Source organism: Herpailurus yagouaroundi, unplaced genomic scaffold (genome assembly GCF_014898765.1).
Source record: "Herpailurus yagouaroundi ecotype Mexico unplaced genomic scaffold, PumYag 163, whole genome shotgun sequence".
Classification (NCBI taxonomy): Eukaryota; Metazoa; Chordata; class Mammalia; order Carnivora; family Felidae; genus Herpailurus; species Herpailurus yagouaroundi.
In genome coordinates this window covers 55,966,327-55,987,274 of record NW_024412404.1, presented here as the reverse complement: position 1 = coordinate 55,987,274, position 20,948 = coordinate 55,966,327, and the positions used below count along the sequence as shown (strand labels likewise).

The following is a 20,948-nucleotide window of genomic DNA, read 5'->3' as shown; positions in this document are numbered from 1 at the left end:
GTTTGTTTTAAATTATTCCTTGCCAAGAACAATGTTCAGATGATTGAAAAATTCCACTCTGGAACCTCCAATGCTTACTTATTTTTCCTTCTGAGCACCTGCACGGAAAGAAGCTTTGCTCAGAAAATGTAAGTGGTAAAAGGGATAGGGGAACTCTCAGCAGCTCTTAGCACGCTGTACCAGAAAGCCTCCGAGGACTTCGTAGTGGGGACCTGGGTTCTGACAGGCGAGCCTGTAACTGCGTTTTGCTCTAGCTGAGTCAGGGCCAGCTAAAGTAGGCGACCAGAGGCCCGCAGGAGGGAGGCTGAGACCCTTCCTTACAGACAGGGTCCGCCTGGGGGCCAGCAGCTGACAAACCGGACCTATGCACACTTGGAACCGAATCAGGAATGTACGTGGCACAGCCCAAGTGTCCACCACTACGAAGGAATCCAGTTCCTCCCAAAGGGGGCTCGGAATCAAATTTCCAACTTGAAGCACAGCTCACAGACGTTGTTCACGGTTGGGGTAAAGCCAGGGAGCTAACAGGATACCCTGAACCTCTGATCCAGACCAAAACAGCTCCAGAGCTCCACTGTGGAAGGGAATCCCCCCGGACCTGGCTGCCTTCTGGTAGTTTGTCCCCAAAGTTTCCAGCTCCCTCATATTTGCATCCAGCTTTGTTCAACTCATTAGCTGGGATTGGATTTGACAGGCCAGGATGCCCTTCCCCACTCTTCTTTTAAGATTAATTTACTGAGTACCTACTTGATGCCCTGAGCTGTGCTAGGCCAGAGGATCAAGTAATCACCAGAAATACCTACTACCCCAAGCATCCAAGAAGCCGGTCCAGCTCTGGGCTCTTTTCCTTGGAGCTAACCTAGAACTCCTCCAGGATGAGAAGCAGTGGAGAGGTGAGAGGGAGAGGCAGGAACTCACTTCCCAGCCACCTTTGCAGCTAGGTGTGGCCATATGACCAAGTTGTCAAAAGAATGTGTGCAGAAGAAAAGGCTCCAAGTTAGTTCCGGGTTATGCCCTTCAAGGGAAAGGGCGTGTGCCTTTTCCTTCACTGTCCCCCTTCCCACAGACACACACGCCTAGAAGGCAGATGCTGTGGGGTCCACCTGGGACCACGAAGAAGAAGGAAACACCTTACAATCAGAAGAGACTGGAACTGAATAGCCATACAGAACTTCCATAGCAGCCCTAGGCTCCTACCCAAGCACTGTTCCAGGACAGAGAAATAAGCTTCCACCTTGTTTAAACCAGTGTCAGCCTGGGTCTTGGCTATAGCAGCAGAACCTGTATCAAGGCTGCTTGATCCAGCCACCTACTAGCTGTATGACCTTTCCTGAGACTCATTTTCTTGGTCCTAAAACGGAGATAATGAGACGATGACCTACCTCATAGGTACGGCTCAACCAAGGCGCTTAGCACAGTGCCTGGCACACGCTAGACCCTCAGTAAATACGATCTATCCACCATTGTCATAAGCAGCCGCCACCGGTACTCCTGTCCAAATCCGCTGCACCCACACCCTTCACTGCTCAGCCAGGAAAGAGTGTGAACACGCACGGCCACAGAGGGCTTAACTAGAACCAATATTCGCCCACTTCAGCCTCATCTAAATCAAGCATTGTTTCAGATGCTCCTTTGCCGCAGAGTGGGAGACCGTGGCATTGCTTCCCACCCAATATACCCACCCGACCTCCCTCGGCATGACCCAGGTTGCCGTTATAAGGCTCCAGGGGTCCTCTGCTCCTCTGGCAGGCCCTCCACGTGAGCACGTGCAGGACTGTTTCCCTGATGGATTTAAGGCACCCGAGTCTCAAAAAGCTTGTGTTCATTTCGAAAGAGGGTAGCCTGAGATGCAGAACATTTTTCCTCCCCAGCGAACACAATTCAGTCTTCCTTCCCTACGATATTCTGAGTAATCCACACTGAAAGAGTATTTGAGGAAAAATTATCGTTCGGATGCTGGAAGGTTCTGAAGTCAACAGAACTGGTTTTGCTGTATATTACATAAAATAAACACTCGGTTCCAGGAACTCCAAGGAGCACATGGAGAACCACATTTGTTTTCCCAAGATGCATGTGTTGTGCAAACTGCCCCTGTTCCCGGCCACATCAGACTCATGTGTCTCTAGGGTTTCCGAAGGACACAGGCAAGGGGCAATCCCAAGCTGGCCACACCAGCACCTGGGCCGATATTGCCTGGGAAGGTGGGTGAGGTGTGTGTACTCAAGGGGAAGACATCCAGGCAGTCTCTGACCCCAGGCTTTGTGTAAGTGGCTAAATGCAAGATTGTATACAGGGCAACTAAGGGCTTCCTAAGAACTGACGTTCCTTTTTTTAAATATTGACTTCCTTCTTGCAGGATCACTGCCTCTGATGGTCACAGAGCACGAAGTGGGGGCAGCCTGCAGCTGGAGCCCATGCTTTCAAGAGCTAAGCTGCCTTTCAACTCTGAATCCCCTCTGAGCCTCACCTGGTGCTGGGCACCAACATGGGCCCCTAGTCCGGGCTCCTGGCACTCAACACCCGGGCTCCTGGTGATCTTCGAAATCGGCCTGGGTAAGATTGCTTGATTTACTTCCCTCCCCGCCTGCTGCCTGGAAATGGAGCATAAGCCCCACTCGGTCGAATTCCTAACTGTGCTCCCCAGAGCAAAGCCTGGTGCAAGGCCGGCTCGCAGAAATGGGAGCACGGATGAATGGACGGTGGCTGGCGCTTACTGAAGAAGGGAATGATCTCGAGCATGATGAAGATGAGGCCTCTCCACCTAGACAGTCAGACAGCAGCAGAGGTCATACACTGACACGTGTGTGTGGCCATCTGGTCACGGTCACCAGCCGGACACCGGAACACTCAAACCGTAGTGGGCGCACGGGTACTTGGCACCTACTAGGAGCCCAATGCTTTAAGACTCTACTCTCTCACTTACTGCTACCCTGTGGGTGGAGAGTACTGCCCCTGGCACAGCCAGCCTCAGGGACTTGCCCAAGGTCATAAAGTGGCAGTGGAGAGGCTCACCCTTGGGAAACAGAGAGAAGCCAGCAACTTGCTCTTCCCTTAGGAGGAAGCAACCATTTCCCACCAGAGAAGCAAGGACACACAGGCTCAGAAACACTCAGGGCCTCCATCAGAGAGGAAGAGAGACCCAGGGAGACACAGGGCCTGGGAACAGAGCATGACCCCCAGCAAAGGGCCCTGGGCCAGGTGCAGAGGAGGAATATAAGGGATGGGAGATGCAGGGAGAATAAATATTCTCATGACGAGGGGGATGCAACCACGTCTGGTACTTCAGGATGGAGTTTTCCCTCATAGACAGGCTCGGGTCAAAACTCTGAAAAAAAGCAACTTACTGAACACCTTTGGAGCCCACCAGGGGCCCAAGTGAGCTAAGGTGAGGGACAGATACAAGAGAGGCCAAAACCAGGCTCTGCACCCCCAGTATGGATGGGCTCACAGACTCTACTTTGGGGGAGGGATGGGTCCTGTGGCCTTCATGGAGGAAATGTGAGAAATAGGAAGTTCCACCAAAAGAGCAGCCTCCCCAGCCTCCTCAGCCTCCCAGCCTCCCCAGCCTCCTCAGCCTCCCCAGCCTCCCAGCTTCTCCAGCCTCCCAGCCTCCCTAGCCTCCCAGCCTCCCCAGCCTCCCAGCCCAGCCTGCCTAGCCTCCCAGCCTCCTCAGCTTCCCCAGCCTCCTTGCTGATACCTTCTGCAACCCTGCCTGGGACCTGGATCTTCTCTGGACCCCACATAGGACTCGGTGCATGAACCCACACTCCTGCCCCAAGAACACTGTCCTCACTCCAGAAACAAAGACACTGCAGACATTTCAATTTTCTAAACCTGGCAGTGAGGACTCCCTTTACCAGCTGAATCTGGCGTGTGAGTCTCAGGGAAGAGGACAGACACGAGGTGAAGAAGAGAGATTATGGCAAGGGCCTGTGCACACAATGCTGTCCTAACACAGTCCATCTTGACGGAAGGATCGGCCTTCCCAGGAGCCAGACCACAGTGGCTGGAGCCTGGCCACCACATGCTACCACCCTGCCCTGCAGATGTCTCTCTCTGCTGGAGGGGGTTCCACGGGTTCTTGGCTCTACTTCTGCCTGCCTTTGCCCCTCCCCGCCCACCTGGAATCCCACTCCCTTCCACATTGAAGACCTGAAACGCCACCTGATTGGCTGAATGGAGCTACAGCTCCCTTGCTGGGCCAAGCAGGAACCAGACGGTCCCCTCTTACCATGGCCACAGAGAGAAAGTGGCTCCTGGGAAATAGCCACAGCTCATCTGAGTTACTGGGGTGGACTGTATATGGGGTTCCCTGAAATGGGCTAGACTCCCCCTAAGTACACATGCTACCCAAGTCTAGCATATGTGCACACACACACACACACACACACACACACACACCCTTCCTCCTCCAGGAAGCCTTCTCAGATCGGCCCAAACACATTTCTAGGCTCCAGCACAACCACTCCAAAATGAGTACCTTGATATGTAGTAGCACCTATTTCCTGCTGTGATATGGGGGCTCAAAGCCGTGAAAGGGGCTCAGGGTGTATTATGGGCTGAATTGTGCCCCTTCCACAATTACCATGTTGAAGCCCTAACCCTCAAAGCAACTGTATTTGGAGATATGGCCTTTATGGAAATAATAAAGGTTAAACTTGGTCCTAAGGATGGAGCCCTAGTTGGAGGGCTGGTGTCCTCATAAGAAGTAAAGAGACACCAGAGATTGCTGTCTCTCTCTCTCTATGAGCACAGAGGAAAGGCCCTGTGAGGACACAGCAGGAAGGCAGCCATCTACAAGCCAGGAAAAGAGGTCTCACCAGAAACTCATCCTGAGACTTCCAGCCTCCAGAACTGTGAGAAAATAAATTCTGTTGTTAAAGCCCCTGAGCCTGTGTCATTTTCTCATGGCAACCTGAGTCGTGGCTAATATCGGGCGGGTGATCAAAAGAACAAAGTTTGAGGCTTAGTTCTGTCATTTATAAGCTCAGTGATCTGTGACAAATCCCTTGGCCTCAGTTTCCTGGTCTGTGAAATGGAGCTACTGACCCTCTACCCTGCCTCCCTGAGACGCCTATGGAGGTCCAGGGAGAAGGTGGCCCCACTGTAGGGTAGGCGGGCCTGGGCCGGGGTGTGAGATGGACATGAGGCCAATCCTGGCCCCACCACTCATCTTCTGGGTGACCCCAGACAGATCACATGATCAGGGCAGCTGGCATAAGCAGAGCATTTGCTATGTACCAGGCACAATCAGCTGAGCCATGGCAATGAGAACCCTGCTGTTCGTGGGAGTGACAGCCACCTGCTACAGTGGGCACAGCACCCAAGTCAGGACCAGCCATGCCCTCTGGGCAGCCACCCCGGAATGCTGCCTCCCAGCCCTCACCACTGTTGGCCCCAGAACACTGGCTGGTGCTCCAGGAACTGGGGAGAGCTGGCCCTTTGCTCCTTCCCACTGCACAATGGGGAAATCAGCCGGGGCCTTGGAAGAAGGGGCCAAAGCATTCCAGGCCATCTGCAGCAATGTCCAAAGCTCATATACTTTCCACGCTGAGGCCTCTCCCCTTGGGGTGTCATTGACGCAGCCACCCCAAGGGGATGGGAACTCCTCAGCAGACACTGCCCAGCCTGGCTCAGAAGGCTGCCTCAACACCCATCTAAAATCCAGTCCCCAAGGGGCCAGGGCATATGCGTGAAGAAGCAGCCCCCCACCCACCCGCCACCCACATGCGGATGTTGTGGCTGCTGAAGATGGGAAGCCCTGACTCACCGCATGGCCATGTCGGCAGGCAGGGAGGTGAGTGGCCGGCAGGGAACCAAGGGCCCCTTGCTCGCATGGAAAGAAACACCTGCAGAGCAGTAAATGGTGGGCGCCGGCACAGGGGTGCCGAGTTTGAGCTGCTATCGCTAACACTGAACGAATTTCAGGACACAGATCTCTGGAGAACAGCCAGGTGTGCACCAGAATGGAACATTCCCCACCAGGGCTGGAGGGACGCCCTCCCTGTTATGGGCCACAGCCCCTGCAACATCTCCCAGAGTGCAGGCACCTCAGTGAGCCACTCCCACGTGTGCCTCAGCCACCATCTCCCGGGGGCAGATCTGTACACATGACACAGGTCCTTCCGAAGGCGCTTCCTCCTTGTGCTGGGATGGTCTCGGACTTCAGGGAATTTGCCCAGAGAAAGGGAACAGCTTCCAAAGGCAGTGGAAGGCCACAGCCCACCCTGTCTCCCGTTCGCTGCTTTATCTTCACAGTATAAATAAGCTTCGCCTACATTTATGGTTACGTTGGTCAAACCCTATTCCCCAGCCAGCTCTGCTCTGTCATTTAAAAGGAAAAAAAACACCACTCAGATCACTTTCATTACCTTGGATAGGGCGAAGCATTTGGCATCAACTTCACTCCGCCTGGGCTCTGGGCTCTGGTTGGCCACCACCCCCTTTCACACCCCACTGGTTATTAAGAATTTTTCACTTCCCTAGCCAGGTTTCACCCACATGCTGTTCTTCTGTGGGCGTGGAAGCTCCTTGTCCTGGGGCTGGGTCTCTGCTGACAAAGCCGTGGAGGTATTATGAGACAGCCTGGAACTGGTAGGTTGTGAAAGGGAGGGCTGGCCGTGCAAATTTCAGTAAAGCAAAGCCTTTTTCCTTTTGTCAGTTCTGAGAAAGGTTCTCATACGAGAAGACAAATCCCCCCATAGGCTGTGTTGAAAGCTTGTGACAAGAGGGGTCAGTGGTGGCTTAGGCTAGGCCTTGGCACACAGAGGGCTGGGGTTCAGTTTTGTTGTTTGTTTTTATTATTTTTGATAGTTCTCTCAATTCTAGACCCTTCCGTGTTGATGGTTCTGGGGCATAAATGGAAATAAGCCTAGGATCAAAGGAGAGAGAAGGAGCTGGAAGGGCCCAAAGTGTCTCAAAATTTGGATTTAGGCCATGCTGGGAGTAGACACCCAGGCATAGTAAAGGGGGTACTCTGATAGGGCATCGGGCAAACAGGACTTGAGCAAGATCAAACTTGGAAATCAGACAGGACCCCAGAAATCAAGAGGCATGAACACGGTCTAAAGTCCAAACCTGGGCATTGACAGCAGTGGAAGGAATACGGCAGTGGGACCAGTGGAAGAGCTTGGGGTTGACACCAGAATAGCTCAGCCTGTCCAGCCCTGACATGGCTCCTATGGGACAGAAACCATCGTCAGCAGACCCATTCTGGGCCAGATATTGTAGCTAGGACTACATTCTCTGGCGAACTTTTTAAAATTATAAAATTCTGGGCCCAGAGACTCTTGATTCCATAAAGCCTTAGAACTATTTATTTCTTAAATGCTCCAAGGTGGCTCTGATATTAGGCTCTGCCCTGGGCTCCCAGTTGAAACCACTAATTTTCCATCTAACCGAGGAAGAGGGTGCATAGGCAATGGAAATTTCACTATGTCTTTTTTGAGTTGCCCTCTGTTTTGTCTAAGAATGCCTGTCTATGCCTGTTATAATGTCATATTCTGCCTGACAGAATTTGCTCTTTTCTATGTCCTTTTTGGTATGAATACAGTATTTACTCTTGCTGGTCATTTGTTCCATACAGCTGTGTTGCAATATCCCCGGTGTTCAGTAGGTGTCGCTGTATCACAGGATGAACACGACCCAGTCCTGAAATTCTTCCAGGTCCCTGTTCTCCAGCCTGCACACAGGTTAGTACCGTTCTCCATCAGTCCTCCAGATTTAAAAGTTTCTATCTTGAATTATCTTAGAATGAAGAATAAGTATGAATGAAGTTATAGAAGAATAACTTATAATGAACAATCACCGCCATTTGTTTCTCAGAGCCCAGGAAATGATATTTCACAAGGATTGTCTCCGTCTCTCTCCCACTTTTGTGCCCTCTCCTACAATGGAGGTTCTCAAACTTCATGGCCTCAGGAAATTGTCACACCTCTAGAAATTATCAACATCCCCCCCCCAACTGCTTTTGTTTATGTGGGTTATATCTATTAATACTTTCCATATTAGAAAATAAAATTGAGAAAAAATGCAAACACAGGAATACACAAGCATATATATTCTGTTAACTGTTCAAGTGATGATATCATCTTGTGTCAAATGGGCTCTAGAAATTTCTGCACTTGTGAGAGAATAAGAGTGAAAAAAGAGAATAGTACCGTTATGGGTTATTATGTATCATTATGAACACAGTTTCCATCTTGCTTAAAGAGTCTCAGGGACCCCGGAGAGTCCCAATTCACATTTAGAAACTGCTACTCTATCAGTTTTGAAGTTTTGCTCTCTGTTCTTAACAAATCTGAGGTTAATCAATATTTGCTTCTGAAAGACAGAGTTTCAAATGCTTTAATTCTGATTATTCCACCTTCATTTTTTAAAGTTTTCTTCCTCACCTTTTATATGCTTTGCCATTTTTATAGCCTCTTCTTCCTTGTTCATATTTCCAAGTCTCTCTTATACTTCTTAAAATATACCTATATCCCATATGCTCTTCGTGCAATGTGACTGAGGCCCCGCCCCCTGCCAAGGGCTGGTGTCTCTGTTCCCTCTCTTTGAATCTGGGTAGGGGTTTGTCACTACTCCAATGAGTAGAATGTGGCGAAGGTGATGCTTTGTGATTTCTGAGGCTGGGTCACAAAAGGGATGTAGCTCCTGCTTCACTCTCCATTTCTGGGATGCTTATCCGTGGGATAAGCCACCATGCTGTGAGGAAGTCCAGGCCACATGGTAAAGCCACATGGGGAGGAGCTAGGGACCCATTAACAGCCAGCATCAACTGCCAGACGTGTAAGTGGGTTAGTCTTCCAACCTTCAAGTCTTGCACTCAGGCCTTGAACAACATGAAGCAGAAATAAGGCATCCCTGCTTTATTCTCTTTGAATTCTGGATCTACAGAATCCATGAGCATGATGTTTGTTTTATTTCACTACATCACTCATTGGTAGTAGATGGAACATTCCTAAATTTCTAATTTAGGTCTGGCACATTTAGGTCTGGCACATTAGGTCTAAATATTTGTTAGATTTATAAAATACCATAGCTAATGTATTATTCTTCTGGAATCTACCGCCTACTCTTTAGAAAAGTCCCACAACCTTCATGGGATATCTTCAATCCATGAGTGGAACAAGAAGTCACTCTCTCGTTTGCCGGTGAATGAAAGCCCCCAGATCAGAGGGGGCTCCTGTCCCACACAGCTCCTTGGAAAGTCAAGAGCTATGGATTCCCTGGAATCTACCCTCAAAGCAAATAAGGCCCTCATCCCTCTGTTTCCGAAACAAGAAGCTGTATTGTCCCTGGCTGCGGGTGCCATTTTGTTTTCCTCATAAACTGGGTAGTTCCAGGACAAAAGTGATATGGGGAGAAGCAGACATTTTCCAAACAGCACCTGCATCATCCGGTCTAAAAATAAATCCAGTAGGACTGGTTTTAGGAGAGAAGCCACTGCTAAAAATAATGCTTACACGTACGATGACATCAGCAGGTAACTGACCTGGGACCTGCAGGGCCCCAGCATCTAACCGACATCTTGAGCTCTGGTCTGCTTTGTGAGGTGATCAATCTGTCTTCACCCTCCGCCCACCTGGCCTTCATTTCAGGAGCCCAGGGCTGGGCCCGCTAAATTCAAGGAAAGGGGCTGGCAGAACATAGGGAAGCTCTGGATTTAGAGCTTTCATTAAAAAATAATATGGACTTTTCTATTTCAAGAACAGAATGTCTAATAATGCTGCTGAGGAGAAGCTCTCCAGGACCTGCTTTGATGGTAAATACAAATGGTTGTAATTAGCATATTAATAGCGGTTTGATTTCTAAGGCCGTAGGAAAGCATCTCTCCAGCCTCTACAATACTATCTGCTTGGAGGTAATTACAGAACAGAGACAGAGCCCCAGAGGGCGGAAGCCTGCTCTCCCAGTTCTGCCTCCAACCAGCCTGCAGCCAAGTTTCTGGTCAAGAACATGGAGGCGTGGAGGCTGATCCCCCCAACTCGCACCCATTTTAGCCCTAACCTTTCCATGGTCTGACGACCTGATTCCCCAAAAGTGAAAACAGAGCATTTCAGACCCAAAAGAACCCAAGTCCCAGCAGAGAGGGCCTCACACGAATAAGGATCGACGGTCTATGAACGAGTCCCAGGACAACTTTGGCAACTCACAAGAGCATCACTGATTTTTAAAGAACGCTCCAAACCTGATATTCCCGGCAACCAGCCAGCACGCACCCCAGAGAGCTGAGAAGTGAAAAGCAAACTCAAGCCCCCAGGGCCGGGGTAGGGGTGGGGGTGTTGAGCCAGGAGGGTGGTACCAGGCAGGCTGCGGTTTCCAGGTCTCACACCTGCCCGCGAGCTGCACAGAACACCCCATGCCCACCTTGGGGCTTGTGAGCACCACGCTGGGCTCTAAATCACAGCCCAGGATTCAGTGAAAAGCGGGCTCTGTGGCTCCTGCTCTAATTGCTCTGGAGGGTGGAAGGTTGGGGAGCTGGATTCGTTTGTACTCAAGAGTGGTTCTTGTCTTTTCAAAGGCGCTGATGGGATGGCAGGCAGGGGCCGCCTCAGGCAGCCTAATTGCTGCAACTCTACACTCCAATTAGACACCAAATGAACGTGCTGAATAATCCAAAACAGACCAAGCTTCCAGGGACCACTCCAAAAGCAAGTTCCAGTCCAGAGGAAGCTTTTTCCTCTCCACTCAACTGCTGATCCCTCTAACGCCTCAAACTGGAAGCAGCTCACTCTACTGGAAGAGCCTCGAGGACAGGACGTTTGTCCTCCACTTGCATATGCCTAACACACAGTAGGCAGCCTCCCTCAGAAGCAGAGCTGGCCAGTGAGATGAGGACAAGCTGTTAGGTTCAGCTTCCAGAAAAGCTCCTTCAAGGTCATTGACTCATTGAGAGAAATGTGCATTTTTCCTTTTCCTTCTATTCTTTTTTTCTACTGCTTGGAACAAGAATGTGATGGCTGGAGCTGCATCAGCCGTAGTAGGCCATGAGGTATCTGGTAGAGCAGAAAGATAGAAGGAACCCGGGTCCTTGATGACACAGAACTGCCAATCCACGGCCTACTTCCAGACTTCATTTACGTGAAGAAAAAATGTGCTGTTCAAACCATCCAGCCAGTAATCATGGGTATCTAATCCATGGGATACTTGCCTTACCACCAAAACTTCCCTTGCTAAATCCTACCACTCAGTCAAGGCTGCCTCCTCTAGGAAGTTTTCTTGGATTATACCCGAGGGAGGGAAAAATCACTTCTTTATTTGACCAACTGCAGTACTTTGTCCTCTAGTATAGCAATTAAGAATTTATTATCAGGAGCCAGACAGACCAGAGTGCAAATCCAAGTTCTTCCACTCACTAGTCATGTGACTTAGGGCAAATCATTTCACCTCCTTCAGACCCAGTTTCATCTGCTGTCAGTTGGGATGGAAACACTACTGGGAGCTTCCTGAGGCTTGGACCATAATATAGGTAAAGCCCCTGGCATTCCATCAGCACACAAAAAACATGACCCTAACTTTTGTAGCCGTCAGCCATTTGTTTTTTTTTTTTAATTTTTTTTTCAACGTTTATTTATTTATTTGGGACAGAGAGAGACAGAGCATGAACGGGGGAGGGGCAGAGAGAGGGAGACACAGAATCGGAAACAGGCTCCAGGCTCTGAGCCATCAGCCCAGAGCCTGACGCGGGGCTCGAACTCACGGACTGCGAGATCGTGACCTGGCTGAAGTCGGACGCTTAACCGACTGCGCCACCCAGGCGCCCCAGCCATCAGCCATTTGTAAGCCACTGTTGTGATTTTTTTTTTTTTTTACCACAATCTTTGCCATAATCTATCAACTGCAACAGTTCCCATTACTATAGCATTGACTCGATATTTCTCTTTAACTTGGGTGTTAATGGACTCTCCCTCCTACCCGTTAAGCAATTATATATGGGAAATTACTGCTGTTACTGTGTATTTTTTATGACATACATTTAAAAAAATGCATAACCACGGGGCACCTGGGTGGCTCAGTCGGTTAAACGTCCGACTTCGGCTCAGGTCATGAACTCGCTTTCGTGAGTTCAAGCCCCTCATTGGGCTCTATGCTGACAGCTCAGAACCTGGAGTCTGCTTCAGAATCTGTGTCTCCCTCTCTCTCTGCTCCTCCCCTGCTTGTGCTCTCTCTCTCTCTCTCTCAAAAAATAAAGATTAAAAAATTTTTTTAAATGCATAACCACAATTCAGTGTGCTACCTACAATCATCACACACACCAAGAGGAGACTGCCACCCTTCCTAATGTCATTCTGATGTACTGAGGAATGAAGTGTACATATATCTTCTGTTCCCTATCAACCAGGTTCCTTGAAGATGGGGCCTGGGTGGCACTTGTCTCTGACTAACCCAGCATCCGGGACACAAAGGAAGTCCATTGAATATCTGCCTAATGAGCAGGAAAACATTCTCTCGCAGCCATTATCGGAGAGCCCAGCCAAATTCCATTCCAGCACATTCTGAGGGCCATCCAAATTCTTCTGCTGTGCTGGGTGCATGTTCCATAAAAAAAAAAAAAAAAAAAAAATCACACGTAAGAAGTGGGCTGTCAGCAAAGGAGTTTGCAATTGTTTCCACAAACACTTCCATGAACCTTAAATGGCTTTTGCTGTGATGGGATTTGATCCATTTCATGACGCCCTGGAGAGACCCGTACTGGCCAGTGAAACGTGGCAGGGACTTCACAGAAAAGGGGTCCTTCTCTGAGCTGGACAAAGAGGACCTTCTGAAGGAGTTTTGCACCTCCTCAACAGCTGAATACATTCTTGCAAAATATTTCCATCAGGGAGTGTAGTCCTTATGCAAAGCAAGAGGTGGTGACATTATGAAAACACTGGATCCCAAATAAAATGTGAGCTGTAACAAGGATGCAGCAGGACCCAGCTTCTGGGTCAGAGATACTTCTTTAACGGTGGAAATGTTTTCACGGAAAATAGTGCACTTGGCCTGTTAAGGAGTAACCAAGCAAACTGTTTTGGGGCATAAGGAAAATGTTTCATTTGGCAAATCCACGCCAATTCAGACTGGACGGTAACTCACTTCTCCTACCACCTCCACCTTCCGTGGCCAAATGGCAGACTGAAAAAAATGAGGCAGGTGTAGGCAGGAGGTTGCTTGGAACCAAAGGACCAGAGACTACATGCCGGAGCTGGAGGATGCCTGCCTGGCGGGAAGTTCATCCAGCAGGAATGAGCTCGACCCTCCGGCCCCATCTGCACTGTGTCCTCACCCCATCCTGGGTAGGATGCTGGGTGGTCGTCACAACCATCAAGCCCCGAGAGGCAGCAGTACGAAGTCACATCCAGGCCTTGCCTGTAAACCGGCAACTTAGGCAACTTCTGGAAGCCTGATCTGAGAAGGAAAATGCCACTTCCCGCAGGATTGCTGGGGGACGGCGTGCACTCAGGGGGTGTGAGAAGAGCTTGGCATGCTGCACAGCAGCCCGCTGCCTCTACAGGGAGGGACACAGCCACACTCAGAGCAACAGCCAGCGGCATGTGGCCTGAGTGAGCCCCACAGGCCGGTGGTGATTTTGAGGATCATAGGAAACCCTGAAATTCAGAGGCATAGGAGGTACCAGTAGCTGAATCCATCCCCGAAGGGAGAGCTGACTTTCCCCATCCAGACCCAACTGGGAAAATAATTGGCTGCCGGCCAGAGACCCTGGAGAGGCTATCAGCAGAACTGCAGAGAAACAGACCCCACACCCACTGCTGATGACCATCTCAGGCTCCGGAGAGATGCCTTCCACCCTGCAGGGGCCCGCCCTGTGCACAGGGGTCTTAGTTGAAGTTCATGGAGATGCCAGGAGGTGTTACTTATTTACTCCAGAGTACAGGTGAGGAACTGCTTCCTAAAGGTGACAGACTTGCCCAAGGCTGTTCAGCGAGTAAGTGGAAACACAAAGAAGGAGCCTAGTCTGGTTTTAAAGACATCGCTCTCCTTCCAGAACCATCAGAAATATGATCTAACACAACATCCCCTCAGCCCACCTCCCAAAGCCCCTGCCTGTAGCTGCCGTCTTCCTTTTGTTTGCCTTTGTAACTGAAGCCTCGGCCCAGGGCTAACAGCCCGTCAGCTCCCTCCCTGTGTCCTTCCCACACGAGCTCGCCTCTGAACTCAGCAAACAGACTATGTTTAACCTCTCCACCTAGAGCTCATTCTCTCAAACTCTCTCTCTTGTGATGGCGGGGCATGGGGAGAGCAAAGGGGAGGGGGGAGGGGAGTGGAGGACGGTGGGGGATAGCTCGCCTCTCCTCCCTTGCCGACATCTCAAAAAAAATCTATCTCCTGTGGTGGCCAGGACTTCAAGAGCAGCCCTCCTGCAGTGGCCGAGGGAGTGAGTAGAGCAGTCCTGTCATCTGCTCCCCGCACCCCCCGGCCCACCCCCAGCACACACACACACTCCTATTTATACCTCTCAATCCAGCTATCTCCTTTTTTGGACAATGTTGCCCTTTGGGCTCACTGTGGAAGCTCGGTCCTTGTGTCTCTTTACCAGGAAGGGGGAAGCACAGCGACGAATCAAACATAGTTGGCCTGCCACCAGTGCTGCAACTGGTGATGTCTGATTGCCCTCCGGGGCACCTTCCGATGGCCTGTCTAGCCAAGCTCTCAGCCAGTTTCTCCAAAACGGGGAGCTGGCCAGCTGTGCCCAGCTGGGCAAGCTCGGAGCCCCTCCAGGCCGGCTGTCCCATGGCCAATTCCGTGGAGGCCCACTGCATCTTTCTGCCTGAGCAACCCCACCTCGCAGAGCCCCGGGGCAGGCCCTGGCCTGGCACAGCCCGGCACGCTGGCCTGTCATAATACAGTCCTCTCCTGTGTTCCTCGAAGCCAGCAAGGACGGCTGCCACTTTGCCCACTCTGCAGAGAGGAGGAGCAGGACTCAGACACACGCGCTTCCCAGGGGCAGCAGGAAGATTTTTCACCTCTTCATGTCTAATGTACGGAGTTATTTATTGCTCACTTACTTTCCAAAAAGGACCCACAGTGTGTCCCAATAAAAGCACGTTTCAATTGTTCAATGAAAGACAAAGAGCAGGAAATAAGCAGCGAAGAGGGAGAGGAGAATAAAATGAGCTCCCCCCAGGACATCTGACGCAGGAGCGCTATGCTTTCAGCATGAAACTTGGCTGTGGGCTTCCTCGCAGTTTGAACAAAGAGAGACACGGGTGGGTGGTTCGTGGTGGTGCTGGGCGGGGAGGAGAAACTAAAACCAGGCTTCAGGGCTCCTCATTAAGTAAACAGACCACGAGCACCTACTGTGTGCAGGCACTGGCTACATGTCGGGGGCACCGGGGACTGAGATTCAGCCCCTGTCCACGAGGGCAGGCAGGCAAAGTTTGGTGGGCAAGCGAAGAGCTCCCGGGGGGTGGGGGGCATCACTCTGCCCTCCCTCAAGTAGCAGGGATGGTAGAGACGCTGGAACAGAATGGGACAAAGGACAGTGTCACCTGGCATCCCCTGGCCACACCCACAGGAACAAGTGAGGCTGTCCTCTCCACTTGCCAAGCTGTCCTTGTCCCCTAGGGAAGGTTCGGAGCCTAGGAGAAAGGCCTTCCCTAAATCGGAGTGCACAGCCTTGCCTATATGCCCTGCAGTTACCTCTAAGGCAGGATGTGAGGAGGTCAGGGACCAGCACAGAGTCCCTTCCTGCCACAGGCCCAGAAATGCTTCTCCCAGCTCTAGCCCTACGCCCCACACGCGAGATGCCACTTCTGGGAACTGCCAGGCACCTCCTGGGTCCACAAAGCCAACAGACCTGCCTCCTCCTTGTTTCCTGACATCCTCAGCCTCCAGCCTGCCCTGTCCATCCCTTTTGCAGGGCCTCAGTTTCCCCACCTGGCAGCGAGGCAGTAAGGCTCACACAGGACGGAGGTTTTCCAGCTCTCACATTATAGAAAAATCCTAACTTGTTAGTGGGGAAACTGGACCAGAACGTGGATCCTCAGCTCCAGGCACTGGCACCGCCACCTGGAAGGAGCCACCAGGACGGAAGGACGTGTGAGCTCAGTGGCCAAAGGGAGGGGCTGAGCTTACTTCCTGCTGCAAACCAACATGGAAGAGATCAAAGCTGCTCCTGGGGAGATTCTCCGAGCCTTACAACCCTTGGGACCCTCTCAGCAGGAGGCAGAAGCAGAGGCAGCTCCCCCTTCCCCGGCACACACACTGCCTCTTTGGACCCTTGGGTTAGGCTCTCCTACTCACCAGCCAGTGGCCCTGACAAGTCCCTTCTCTTTGAGCCTTAGGGAGGCAGTGTGACTCATAATCAGGGGCCATACAGAATTTGAAAGGTCTAGCTTCTGGCCTAGGAGACTCTCTACCATAACCACGGCCGTCTCTTGCCAGTTTTGTCTCCGGGTCAGAGTCATTTTCCCTGACATCTGTTGAGGTGGGAGGCCTACAAGACAGCCAGCAGCCTGCCTTCAGGGTACTTAATCTGGAGACATTCACACACACACACACACACACACACACACACACACACACACTCACTCACTCACATAATACAGGGATGGATCACAAATGCCACGCTGTGTCCTATCAACAAGAAAGAATCCCTGCAGATTCTTCCAGAAGGCTGGACAGCAACAGATAACAAAAGCCGAGGTTCCTCTCACATAAGTTGGGTCACGGTTGTACCTGAGGCCTCAGGATGAGGCAGTCAACCAAAATGAAATGGCTCCCGGAAATCAGGACTACACCTTGATGCTGAGGTGGGGAGAGGGAGTCTCATGGACAGCCAATCAGCCCAATTGCCTTCCATTCCTGGGTGAAAGATTCTAGCCTGAGAGAGAGCCCAGCCGGCTGTGTCCTCAGAGGGGTGCAAAAGACAACAAGAAAGACCGGCTCATTCTACTGAGCTCCCTGGTGAGCTGGTTTCACCAGGGCCCCAGCCAGGGCCCAAGGATCGGGTGAACAGCGAGGACCCCCCAGTCCTTCCGAGCAGGGCCCACAGGTCGGCCAGCTAGCCCCCTCTGATGGTGTCTGACAGTCAGGCAGGTGGCGTGCGAGCTGGCCGAGGTGCTCAGCCTCACAGCTCCAGCCCACACGTCCCACAGAGACCTGAGGCCACTCCCAGAGTGGGGCAGCCAGCGCCATGAGGCCAAGGCTCGACTACAGGGCCCCACAGGCAGGAAGCTGCAACAGAAGAGTGTTCACCCTCCATAAACCCAGCCCCATGGGGCTTTTTCCTTCCTGTCCCCGGAAATGAAAACTCTGACCCAGGAGGTCACAGTCAGGGAATAACAAGCAAATGCCCCAAACGGCAGATCGTGAAGGTGGGAGGACAGGACTGCCAGGCAGGGGTGGAGGGAGGTATCCAGCTGCATGGGCGCCAGAGGACCACTCCTCGGGTCCCTGCATGACAGTGGCTTCTCATCTTCCGCTCCTCCCTTCCCATCCTCATAGATTCCTCTGCTGACTCGCTGGCTCTGTGGACACCTTCCCATCTCCCCACGGAGGCCCAGGCACTAGGGGAGGGCCAGGGCTTACAAAGGTGTCACGCACCTTCTAGGAAAATAGACACCTGAAGCCCAGTTCTGTTCCCCGTGGCCAGAGTTTGGTGGCGGCATGTGTGGAACACTCTAGGGCCCAGGTGGAGGGGGTGGGTGGTTATTCCATTGACTTTGGAGGTAGGACCTGGCCAGGTAGGGAGGAGGACAGAGGATGTGGCCTGAGCAAAGCCAGAAGCAGGAAGAAAACCTATTTACCAAGGGCCTGGGTGCTCAGCACTGGACAGATGTTCCCAAACGTGTCCCTGCATTTAAAGTCTCCAGCAACCCTGAGACCATCTCCAGAGTGGTCCCCGTATCTACAGGTGAGGACCAGGCGAGGACAGGACCTGAGTCTGCCTCTGCTTCTGAGTAGTGTGTGACCTTAGGCAAGGGGTTTCACTGCCACAAACCCCGATTTCCTTATTTGCCAAAGAAGCCTAAAAACACCTCTCTCTTAGGGTTTTGGGGTAGGTACGAAGAGGCAATGCAAAGTGCTGGGCACAGTATCTGGCACATGATAAATGATGGTCAGTGATGGCTATCATTATCACATGGTCAGTGATGGCTATCATTATCATTATTATTTTTGCAAGGGGGGGGGGGGGTGTAAAGCAAATTGCCCGAAGCTACACAGCTCGTAAATAAAAAGCAGGGATTTTGTGCTGTGACGTGCTGATAACCACCATGCTGGTAGAGGTTTACTCAAAGGCATGAGAAGCCCGAAGGCTTCTGGGGCTGGGGAGAGGACCACTCTGGGTAGCTTCATATAGCAAGTCAGTGAGCCATTTTAAGGGGGCAGAGGCCAGGCTTGGTAAGATGCCCTGCCTTAGGGCTGTGGGCTTGGACTCTATCCTATGGACAGTGGGTGAGCCATTTATATCTGCTAGAAGTCTCAGCTCTGATGTCTTCAGAAAAGAAGCTTCTAAGTGCTAAAGTCAGCAAACAAGGTCAGATTGGATGGGCAAGAAGGAAAAAGAAACGAGCCATTAATAGTGGACCAATGGAGAGGCTACTGCATCAGTCCCAGCAGGGTGAGGAGTGTCAGGGCAGTAGGATGGAGAAGAGGGGGCTGACCTAACTGAGTGGGGACAGGAACTCTGAGGTTTCTACCTGGTGAGGCTGGTAAAGCCACTGTGGGACATGGAAATCTAGGAAGGGTGCAGGGTGGGAATGGGTGAGAAGTTAACCCAGCAGCAGCTAAGCGTGGCTGAGAACTATTCCTTCCATGTTAAAGTCAGATGGGAATGGAGGGGAGCAAAAGCCCTAACAGAATACGTCTCATGGCCGGCTGGCCCAAGGAGGCAGCCAGGAGGCTGTCGGGGTGGACAGCCCCCTCTGCACCCACACCCACATCCTGACCCCCGGTTAGCACGTGCCCTGCAAGCCCCACCTGGTGGCCCCCAAGGTGGTCTCTCAGAGACAGCCAGTGTCACATTCATGCCCATCTGCTGCCTCCCGAAAGGCCCTGTGGAGGGGGGGTGGCGGGGGGAACCGACAGCAGGGGAGCGAGGAACCACCTCTGAGAAGAGGGAGGAAGAGACAGGTGGACAGCAGAAGCAGCTGCCAAAGCAGAGACCTCATGGGTGGTGTGAAAGGTATCCTGTGACCCAGCGTCACACAGAAACCTGCTCCCAGCCTGACACCACAGGGGACCAAAGCCCCAGCGGCTCCTGCCTCCCATGGTGTTACCTGAGCTATGGAAGAGCATCCCCAGGAATGGAGGCCATTTATGGTACATTTCAGGTCCTGGCTGGCCACTTGAGAAGCGCTGTCTCATTTCTCCCTGGCGCACAGTAAGTAAATGATAAATATCTGGAGAAGTGAATGGATCTCATATCACTCTGAAAGCCCTGCTTGCTCTGTCCATGGCTCCCCTTTGTTCTCTGTTCTCACCCTGCGGACTGCTGCAGGGGCTCTCACAGGAACACTTAGTGGCTCCCTACTACCTGTAGGACAAAGACCTAACCTTTCAGGCCAGAGGCACAGATGGTGTCTTGGGCCTGACGCAGCCTCCCTTGGACCTTTTCCCTCATGACTTGTCTGCACTAAGCCCTTCGAAGCAGTGCATACATCACTCCCCAAAGGTGCCCCATGGTGCCCTACTGTCATGGGGAAAGCGTGGCCAACATGGTGGGGATCCACGGCCAGCATAGGCTTGACTCAGGCCCAGGTTTGAATCTGGGCTCTGCTTCTTCCAAATCTCTGTAACTCTGAGCAGTTTACAAATCTCTCTGAGTCTCTGCATCTTTATTCATAAAATAGAGGGTGGGGGAAATGGCGCCTGGCCCATGGGGTTTCATAACGATTCAATGAGTGTGTGTCTGTAAAGCAAATAGCCCAATTCTTGGCCGCAGTAAGTGCCTAGGAAAGGAAATGCTTGCCGGCTGTACGATGCTGCGCCTGCTGACTCCAAAAGTCTTCCTTTTCTACCACCTTCCCATCCTGCAGAGATGTCTGTTTCCCGTCCCGGCCCACCTCCATGCACTTGGTACTGAAGACCAACATCTGACAGCTGCCCACTTTCACACGGCTGTTAACCAGCATCACGTGTGTGCTTTCTGCCCTGTCTTCCCAACTAGGGACACCTCCTTACCTCCCTCCTCGGGACCCTCGGCAGGGCCCTGCCCAGAGTAAAAGCTGAACAGGGGTTCATGGCTGGAACTGGCTATCACCCCATGTGTCTGAGTTGATTGAGGCCCCTCCTGCCCGGATGCAGAGGGATGCGTAAGGTGGCCTTCGTTCAGGGGGCGGGGTACCATCCTGAACCTCTGAGGTCTGCAGAGAGTTAGTAAACAGAGCTTTGAGGGATGGAAGTAGGCTAAGGGGAAAGGGGTGATATTCAGGTTACATAAAGGCAATAAAGGTGGCCCAGCCCGTGATGCCAGGAGCCACTCCCGAAAGCAGCTCTCCACCACCTGGCAGCTCCCCAGATCCCTGGCACAGAGCAAGGGCATAACAGAATGAATGAACGAATGAATGAACAGATAAACTTAAGCCCAGCAGGACCTGGCAACCACCACCCACAGGGGAACCAGGAAACAAAGCTTCGAACCGAGCAGGACTATTGCCGACATGATGGCAGCGGATAGCAGTGACAGGGAAGCTTCGGTGTCTGCGTGCCTGCTGCGTGCCAGACCCTCTGCAGAGCCCTCCCGGTGCGTTTCTTCATTTGCTCCTTGCGACCCTCCTATTCCCATCTTGCAGGTAGGGAGACTGAGGATTAGAGAAGGCAAATCACTTGTCCAAAGTCACAGTCAGTAAAGAATCGAGCCTCGCCAAACCCAGGTCCCTCTGACACCAGAGCTCCTGCCCCTCACTGTTGTCTCCCCCCAGACTTGACTGAGCTGGGTTAGCCCTTCAGGAGCTTTGTCCCTGAGACATAAGCCCGGTGCCAACAGCGGCTGGGCACTCCCA

General features: G+C 51.9%; 1 protein-coding gene and 1 long non-coding RNA gene across 3 annotated transcripts in view; one reads left to right on the top strand and one right to left on the bottom strand.

The window, feature by feature from the left end:
- Positions 1-20,948, bottom strand: part of GRK5 (G protein-coupled receptor kinase 5) — a 221,995-nt gene that overhangs the window by 86,689 nt on the left and 114,358 nt on the right. The gene's annotated exons all lie outside the window — the stretch shown is intronic.
- LOC121037300 (uncharacterized) lies at positions 9,076-10,616 on the top strand. Its single transcript, XR_005793697.1, has 2 exons — positions 9,076-9,763; positions 10,523-10,616. It is a non-coding gene; the product is annotated as an uncharacterized LOC121037300 (long non-coding RNA).